The sequence below is a fragment of the Bidens hawaiensis genome, unplaced genomic scaffold (genome assembly GCF_021521415.1).
Source record: "Bidens hawaiensis isolate Kalapana, Puna unplaced genomic scaffold, B.hawaiensis_p1.1 tig00034518_1, whole genome shotgun sequence".
Taxonomy (NCBI): domain Eukaryota; kingdom Viridiplantae; phylum Streptophyta; class Magnoliopsida; order Asterales; family Asteraceae; genus Bidens; species Bidens hawaiensis.
The window spans coordinates 179,639-187,971 of record NW_027505323.1 but is presented as its reverse complement, the minus strand read 5'-3'; positions in this window follow the sequence as shown (position 1 = coordinate 187,971).

Here is an 8,333-nt window from a genome sequence, read left to right as displayed (position 1 = left end):
TCCTTCTCTCAGCAACACCATTCTGCTACGGGGTACGAGCTGAGCTGTACTGACGAAAAATTCCCTTTTCGGCACAAAAATGATTCAGTGTAGAGTTATTGAACTCCTTGCCATTGTCACAATGAATTCCCTTGAGCTTCAAGTTCAACTGATTTTCCATGAGAACCACGAACTTTTTGATCAATTCAACTATCTCACCCTTATTCTATAAGAAAAGCACCTAAGTGAAACGAGAGTAGTCGTCGGTGATGACCAAACACTGATTACTTCGAGATAGACTCAGGACAGGAACTGGACCGAATAGGTCCATGTTAAGCAATTGAAAGAAACTAGAAATGGTATTTATCATCTTTGGCTTGTGTGATTTTCGATGATGCTTGCCCAATGCACAAGCCACACACTTCTCAATAGTCACGGAATCTTTAATTGGCAAGCCTCGTACAATGTTGTTCTTTGCAAGACGATTCAGGTTTTTGATATTGGCATGACCAAGACGACGATGCCACAGCATGGGATTATGTTCCGACACTTTAGAGAACAAGCATGTAATTTCGTCAAGAACGTTCTTGTTCATGTCAATTAGGTAGGCATTATCTTTTCTCTGAGATCTTACCAGGACCCACTCTTCTGGTATGACAATACCAGGTTTCAGAATCAAGCATTCTTTGTTGGTAAAGTGTGTAGAAAAACCCTTATAACAGATCTGTGACACGCTGGGCAGACTGTGCATAAGTTCTGGAACATAGTTAACATTTTCAAACTTGAAAACTCCATTACTCATGGTACCCTTTTGGGTAATCTTTCCTTTCTCTCCTCCTACAAAGGAAACATATCCGCCTTTAAATATTTGAATGTCACTCAGCTGATATATGTCCCCTTTCATGTGCCTGGAACAGCCACTATCAACAAACCATGGTCTGATAATATTCCTCCATAGCTTTTCCTGCACAGTGTGTGAGATTATTGAGTTTTGGGTACCCAGTCAATTGTAGATCTAGGTAAGCCTGACTTGGTTAACCGTGTCACAGGTTGCCATGACATATCCTCATTATTATCAAAGACCGAATTCGAAGACGTTGAGGAATTTATTACCAGAGACTTGGGCAACCACTTGTATTTTGGTTTTAAAACTTTATGATTTACACAAGTGGTTGACTCAGTATCTGGTCTGTTGACAGGAGACGCGTTTGACTTTACCCTGATAAGCGTTCTCGGTTCAGAGGCGCACTTGGGTCTTGGAACAGAGACCTTGTTTCCTTTCCGCTTTTGGGTCACAATGGGCTTAGACTTGGTCTGATGAGAACTTGACCTGTCCGCCTTGTTTTTCTTCCAGTCACCGTCAGAGGGCTTTGCCTTGTAATACCTCATGTTATTTGAGTTAAAGCTTGTGGAGGTATTCCGAGGCATAGTCCTTTGAATGCATTTGTAGTATGGAACATATGGAAGTCTAGAGCAATTTCTTGCAATATGATCGGGAATGCCACAGTTGAAACAGGTTTACCTTTTAACGTAAAAATCATTGTGGCCGATTCCCGGTCTTGCTCTGTTGTGTGAGCTTGTTTTTCCATCTTTGGACTTATCAATAGAAATTTCACATTTAAAATTACAAGAACCCTTTTCTTTCACAAACTTAGGTGACAACGTTTGTTTTGGTTTTTAAGTTCATCAGTTTTATTAAAGGACAGATCATTGCCTTTTGAAGTTCTAGAAAAGGTAACCAAACGATTCTCTTTGATCTTAAAAACATAGCCTACACACACATCAGTAGCATTGTTATTTAAAACAGACAAAACAGGCAAATTTAAAGAAACAGTAGAGTCAATAGGTGATTCATCATCTTACTCAGTCCAGTCCTCAATTATTACTTCATCTGCACACGAGCTAGACACATTATAATCGTTGATTCAGTTGCTGAGTCTGTGTCAACCTTACCCTTGCCAATTGTAGTTGACTTACCATACTGCATACATTTTTCTTTATCTTCCTCTTCCTTGGTAAGAGGAAGACTAGTGTAGTTATTATTATAACGAGGGGTGGTGTGCGTCGGATGATATGTTTATAAAGATGAACGACCCTCACAACTAAGCTTTAAATTTGAAACGAAAATCCTTACAAGACCACACACAACCGGCAAGTGTATCGATCGCAAGTAGTATAGACCTAGGAAGTCCGAGTATCGAACACGAGGACACGTATAAACGCTAATGATCACTAACCATAGACAAGACCTACCCAAGAATAATATTTAATTGATATTAATTTTTGTTTTTCTTTTTTAAAATAATTTAACTGGACTAACTGACTAAAGTTACCAAAAATAGAAAACTTAACGAAAACTTAACTGTGTTGACTTTGGATGGAGAAAAACGTCTACCTATGTTTGAATCAAACTCTAGGTCTAATAAGCAAATGGATTGAATGATATTAAGACACCGGTTCCTAAAAATGACACAACTAAGGATAGCTCGGGCTCAATGGATCTGCTCTCGGTCTCACTCAACAAACCCTAACCACTCTTAAACGGCTAAAACAACCAAACCGGAAAACAATTGTAAACATGTTCTAATGTTGACTCACCTCTCAGTCTCACCAACACTAGACCCTAATGGTAATAAATACTACACAACCAAGGATAGAGGAACAATTTAATTTAGACCAAATAGATCAACTAGTCGCTCAAAACACCTAAACCGGACAAGAAACGAACTCGCTCTCCCGCAATTGTAATTCTAGCAAGCAAAGGTAATGAGACAACCCTAACTTCTTATCACCTCTCGGTCTCTAAGAAGGCGTCTAACCGCTGTACTTTAACCAATAAATCATGCAACAAAATACTACAGTTGTACCTACCGCAAACAAACCCTAAACACAAAGTATAGAATCAAACAAGCACCGATCAATTAATACGAAACTAATTAACCAATGCAAGGTGTTTAAGCAATAAATTGATATAATTTCCAGCCATCAAAAACAACCTATTTCATGTCTAAATCAAAGTTTACAATAACAATTCAAGTCTATCAATCAAACAATCCATAAAACTCATCAAACACTAACAATAATCATCATTCCTAGGTAGAACCGACAAGTTTAGCCTAACATAATTTTTGAACAGCCATGATTACTCAATAAAAACATCAAATAATCTATTCCAATCATCTTAACAATCATTCAACAATCAATACTAATCATAAACAATTCAATCTACAAAGTAATTGCAAAACTACTAATCAATTGAACAAGAAAAACAAAGTTAATGAACAATGAAATAAACGAAAGGATATGGAATGATTCTTTGCTACTCTTGGCTGAAATGAATGTCGGAAAACATTCCCGAGGCTTTCTCTTGACCTCCTTCTTCTTCCTTAGCCTCCACAAGACACAAACCCTAAGCCAAAAAAACTTTTCTCTCTTTTCTTTGCTGTTGCCTGTCTGATCGGAATCTTGTAAGGGGGGGGGGCTAGGGTTTTTTTTTGTATTATAAAATAATATAAGGCATGGGCTTGTCCAATATGAATATGGGCCGGGCTTTGTGTTGTGTCTTGAAATCGTATGCTAAAAAGCCTTTAAGCTCCTCGCGAAGTCCGGTTTTTCTTTCTTCAACCCGTAACCTACAAGATAAATAAACCTATGTAAAACCTAGATAAAATAAGTCAAAATACATTAACTATAATATAAAAACTTAAATAAAAGGTGCGGAAAATAAGTGTGTTTTACATCACATCAAGGAAGAACCATGTTGTAACCTATACCTACATCTTTATTCTCTTTCCATTTCAACTGTTTATCATTGATTCCACAACAGCACTAGAGACATAAAATTTTTTGAAATTGAATTCAACATTTTCGAATTTATTTGTTAGTTTGACCATCTCCAATCTTGATACTTCTAAGTCGGCAGTTAGTTCAGCTATTTTCTTTTTAGCATCTAGATGGTGACAGAACTTTATTCTAAAATCCGATTGCAGTTTGGAAAAATCTTGTTTTTGTGCCTCTATTTTGTCATTTAAAGCTTTTTCAAGTTTCTTAAGTGTTGAGTTTTCATATTTTACACCCTCTAATTCCCTCATTAAGTTACTGTTATGTATTTTATACAAGCCTACTTTATCGATGCATGATTGAGAATAGAGTACAGGACTTACCTCAGTTTGTTTGGTGGAGGTGAAGGCCATGAAAGCAGCTAAAGATCCCTGACCTGCTCCTCTTCATCAACATCCATCTCAGCAAAATTTGCAACTTCATTGCTTAAATTTAGTGCTTCCATTTGATTCTCCCAAGAGAAGTTCTGAACCACCAAACCTCGTTCACCAGTACTCGAACTTGCCACATTCTTTTCTCTTCCACCATTTACCAGAACCATTGCCCTCTCCCTATTTCCTTCCTTAGCTAGATTGGTACACTCACGAGCAAAATGACCGCTCATGATAGTTGTAGCACCTCAGAGAACTTTTGTTGAATCCCACTTTCTGATTAGCAAGCACATTCCAGTTGTTCGTGCCTGTCCTCTTGGTGAACTTCTTGGCTCTAAAAACAGCCATGGCAATTTTCCATGAAATATCCATCTCCTCCACATCATTAGGATGTATCTGATCTAGCTCAGCAGCCATAACAGGTTGCACCAGGTCTCCAGCAAGAAAAGCATTACAGCAGTTCATAAAACCTGCCATTAAGGCTGATGCAGGATTATCTCGGATATCTTTTATTTTTATATTTATTTGAATTTCCTATTTTATCTTATTTGGTTTCCTAGTTTAACTGTGATTCTCTCCTATAAGTTGAGATCAAGGGTTTATTGTTTAATAAGTTTTTGATTAAGTTATTATTATAAGAACATTGTTCTTGGAACTTCGGTTCAATTTATCGTCTTTTGATTAATCATAAGTCTCTCGAGCCATTGATCGCTTCCGAAATTGCATCAGTTGGTATCAGAGCTTTTGGTTCTCAAATGGCTTGACATGAACGTGAATACTTGTTTGCTCGTAGATTCACCGACAAAGGCAACGACATGAGTGTTTTCTATTCATGTGCTCGTGGATAAGATCGACATCCTACTCATAGAGTCGCCGACCGAGGCAGCGGTGGAGTCTATTCCGACCCACGAGATCTTATGAAGATCAAACGACACCGACAACGAGTCTGCAATCTTGAAGAGATTGAACGGCTCCGAAAACGAGTTCGTGATCTCGAGTTACAACGGGAGATGCGTAAGCCAGAAACCGAGTTGAGCACCGTCGTCTGGGAAGAAGGTGACAACGGAAAGGAGCATCCGTTTTACTATCACCCACCTCGGTTCTATGAACCAATCTATCATGTGTGTGTATTGGAAAATGGTCCAAAGGTTGATGAAGATGGAATTGACTATGATGAAGATGAGTGTTTATTTTCGGATCCTTCCGGTGGTTTTAGTTGGGATTCGCCACCCGTGTTTGATAACTACGGAGACGAGGAAGAATACACGGTGGTGGACGGTGGTATGGTTGGCAATGATGAACCCAAATCAACGTTAAACATCACTGGTGGTTTTTGTTTGGGTTCTACTCGTTGTGAATCAACTGAAACAGAAGGTTTGAATAGAAAATCGGTAAACCAGAATATGATGGACTATGCACGAATTTCTATGGTTATTTTTGGCGAGTTCTTAAAGGGTATCACGACCATCAATGGTGGTGTTACAGTGGAAACCGGTGAGGATGCCGTGACTATCGGTGGTGATGAATTAGTTGGAGGTGTTGACGGGTTTTTGGAAGTTCCAATCAATATGCCAAAAATCATGGAGGGTTTAAATGCCGAAGTCAATGATTTTATCGAATCTCCTATATAAATTCAAAGTTCACCAATTTTAGAAATTGGACAAACACAAATGGCAATGATTAACAAAAGTGGGTTGCCGACTAAGGAAACAAAGCAGAATAGGCTTTATGAATTGCATGGGTTTGTGGGTGTGACCCCAACAAAAATTCAATCGGCTAGATGGTATCCATTCGACCTAGGTGGTATAGGTTCAGACTTGGGCAAGAAAACCCGCGAAGTTGAATTGGTTTTTTGGGTCATAATAATAATAAACCGAAATCGGGTTAATGTTCCATTTGATCCGGGTGGCTTTGACCAGAAGGCAAAACTCGAGGATGAGTTTTTTTCAAAGACGGGGAGTATGATGCAGGATTATCTCGGATATCTTTTATTTTTATATTTATTTGAATTTCCTATTTTATCTTATTTGGTTTCCTAGTTTAACTGTGATTCTCTCCTATAAGTTGAGATCAAGGGTTTATTGTTTAATAAGTTTTTGATTAAGTTATTATTATAAGAACATTGTTCTTGGAACTTCGGTTCAATTTATCGTCTTTTGATTAATCATGAGTCTCTCGAGCCATTGATCGCTTTCGAAACTGCATCAAAGGCTATGTTCTCTTGAGTCTCTTTGGAAATAATAGGAGTTTGAATGAGAGACTGGCTGAGGTGGCCATGGAGGCTTGTGATTTCGGTGCAGGAGTCAGTTGTGGAAAGAAAACAGGAGTAGCTGGTGTAGGTTGAGGAATGGTTTGACTTTGTGATGACCTGAACACGGAGAAAATCTGCTGAGGCTGCTGCGATTGAGCTAACTGACTCTTGAACAATGAGAAATGTTCTTGTGAAACTAGAGCCTTGTTAGACGAAATGCCATAACCAGCAGTATTGTAAGTGCTTGCATGATTGATAGCACGTTGCTTGTCGTCCATGTCACAAGCTTTGATAATCGCCATCACCTCAGAGAGAGTCAGTCTAGCTAGATCTTTGGTCTTCTTAATAACAGCCACATTTAGATCCCAGCTTTGTGGCAAAGAGTTGACTAGCTTGTTGTTGATCTCAGCAGGTGTGAGGTTTATGTTTGCAGACCTAATCTCCACAACCAACGAAATGAACCGGTGAAGCTGTTTTTCAAGAGACTCTCCCAAAACATGGTTGAACATGTTAAATTGTTGTCTTTAGGAGATTTTGCCTACTTCTCCTCATGTCCTCATTTCCTTCAAACACTTCAATGAGAGCCCCCCCAGAGTGCTTTGGCAGAATTCAACTCTCTAAATCCCAAAGCAATTTCAAGAGAAAAGGCAATGGTCAAGGTAGCCAAAGCCTTTTCATCCAGCTCAACTGTGTCAAAATTAGCATCTGTATACGACTCGACAGGCTTTGTCTCCACTTCTTCAGACCCTTCTCTCTGATAGGTAATAACCTGAGGACCTCTAACTATGCTTCTCCGCAGTTTTGCATCCTTTGCTTTCACGTACTTCCAAATCTAAATTTCCATTCAGCAAACTCTTCTGATTTCAATAGTCGTGGTACACGAGTGGTGGTCCTCATGATAGAGTCAAGTTCTTAATGAAGAGTGGCATTGGAAGACACATTAACAGCTGATTCATCCATAATATCCTGGACCGAGAACTTGATAGAAATGATCGAAATAGCAAAATTCTTCCGAGAACTCAGAAAGTTGACTGAGAACTGTCAACAATATCCGATAACACACACCAGGTTGCCCGAGAACGATGAATTCGACCTAAGAACTAACAAACCATCCCGAAAACTTTGAATGTTAGCCGTGGACCCTGAGATCTTCCCGAGAGCTTGGAACTCAACCAGGGAACTGAAGCAGATTTACTAAGAACCTGGAATTATTCAAGAAATGGTAATCTTGAATATTTAACTAAATCTAGAGAATGATGGGATTCAAATTAAATATGAGATTTATCAAAATCTATTCCGAACCAAATTTTCACCAGCCGAAGAACACAAAGAACAATCTTCTTCAAGCTCCAGAAATTCTCAACAAAGAAGAACACCTGTAAGTCACCGGTAGAATCCTTGATATCACCAATAACCGAGCCTAGAATAGGTCTATAGGCTCTGATACCAATTGTAAGTCCCGTGACGGATCTTTCAATGTGATATCAAGATACGAAATGATTAGGCGGAAACTAATCACTAATTGGATTCTATAAAACAACCAAGAACACACAGAACACAATGAAGAAGTTTCAAAACACACGTATATTATATGTCGGGTGCTTAATCCCTTTTACCAACTGACACGGGTAAATAATAATAACGAATGAACAACCCTAACTTCGTTAACATACATGAATATATATTCTACCAACTATGCCCAAACCAAACTAAAATCCCACCGAGATCAACTGATCTCGGTTTACAAACATAAGCCCAACTAAGTCCAACCCGACAAAGCATAAACCATAAACTATCTCTCAACATTTAGAAAAGTTAATACTGTCGCCGTATTTTGAGGTATATTATTTGGATAAAAGAAATCAAATAAACACCATAAGTTTGGATGAGTT